Source organism: Panthera tigris, chromosome E2 (genome assembly GCF_018350195.1).
Source record: "Panthera tigris isolate Pti1 chromosome E2, P.tigris_Pti1_mat1.1, whole genome shotgun sequence".
NCBI lineage: Eukaryota > Metazoa > Chordata > Mammalia > Carnivora > Felidae > Panthera > Panthera tigris.
In genome coordinates this window covers 55,171,453-55,173,144 of record NC_056674.1, presented here as the reverse complement: position 1 = coordinate 55,173,144, position 1,692 = coordinate 55,171,453, and positions in this window count along the sequence as shown.

Sequence of the window (1,692 nt, the reverse complement as noted above, 5' to 3'; positions counted from 1 at the left end):
GATTGATAGATGGCTGATAGATGCTAGATGGCTGATAGATAAGTCTATATATTGTGACTGGTTGATACTTCTTTAAATTTCTTTTAATCTGTAGGTTCCCTACTCCATCTATCTCTTTTGCTCACAATGCATTTGTGGAATAATGACTTTAACAAAACTTGGTCAAATCTAATGCAAATTACATTTTTCACTTCCTATGATTCATGCAATTTGTAACCCAGAATTAAGGCAGTGCTTTGACATGGTTTCTTTTTGCAGACTAATGCTGGAAACTTTTATTTATATTGTGCGAGGCATTCTCAAAATATAAATGCTTGGAGGTTGTGGAAGCACACATATGGATATGAAAGTAAAATCAAGGGTGCTCAGAAGCTGGATAAGTAAAGTGAACAAGAAAGCCAGCAATAAATGCCAAATTAATCTTTAAATCTGGAAATTGATCATGTTTGAGTTGAAAATGTTTCTATGGCTTCCCATTACACCGAGAATAAACCCCAAAGTCCTTATCCTGGCCCTGTGTAATCTGGACCTGATGCTGGATCTCACCTCATGAGTTCTGCCTCTCCTTTTTCCCCAAGTAGGGTTTATGTACATGCTGTTTCCTCTGCCTGGGTGGTGCTTGTTCCCAACTCTGTAAACATGTCTGCTCAAGATGGAGGACTAAACAGATACAGGATATTCCCCCAAGTTTAAAAACATATAGCCAAACCTACAAACAAGAGGTGAAATGTTCCAGTGGCCACTAGGGGAACTTAGCCTCAGTAATAAGCAGAGATCAAAACCATGTGGCCCAGGAATGCAAAATGGTATGGCCACCTTGGAAGACGGCTTGGCACCTTCTTATAAAATTAAACTTACTCTGTATTGTAATAGGGTTGTATGGTGATAGATGGTAGCTACACCAGTGGTGAGCATATGGTAACATATAGAGCTGTTGAATCAGTATGTTGTACACCTGAAACTAACGTAACATTGTGTGTCAGTATACTCAAAGAAAAAAAAATTTTTTTTAAGATTAAACATACTCTTACTGTATGATCCAGCAATCACACTCCTTGGTATTTACCCGAAAGAGTTGAAAACATATCCACATATAAACCTCCATGTGGATGTTTATAGGCATTTTATTCATAATTTCCAAAATTTGCAAGTAGCCAAGGTGTCCCTCAGTAGTTAAATGGATAAATAAACTGGGGTACAGCCAGACAATGGAATGCTATTCAGCGTTAAAAAGAAATGAGCAATGACACCATGAAAATACATAGAGGAAACTTAAATGCATATTTCTAAGTGTAAGAAGGAAAGCCTGGAAAGGCTACATACTGTATTCCATCTATATTACAGTCTAGAAAAGGCACAACTATGGAGACAATAAAAAGATCAGTGGTTTGGGGGGGAGGCAAGGGACGAATTGATGGGACACAGGAGATTTTTAGGGCAGAGACCATGTATGATATGACAGTGATAGCTACATGTCATTAGATATTTTCCAAACCTACAGAATGTACAACACCAAGAGTGAACCCTAACGTCAACTGTGGACTTTAGGTGATTATGTGTCAATGCAGGTTCATCAACTGTGACAAATATTCCCCTCTAGAGGAGAATGTTGATAGAGGGAGACACTGTGCAAATATGGAAAAGGGGGACATATATGAAATCTCTGTGCCTTTCCTTCAATTTTGCTGTGAA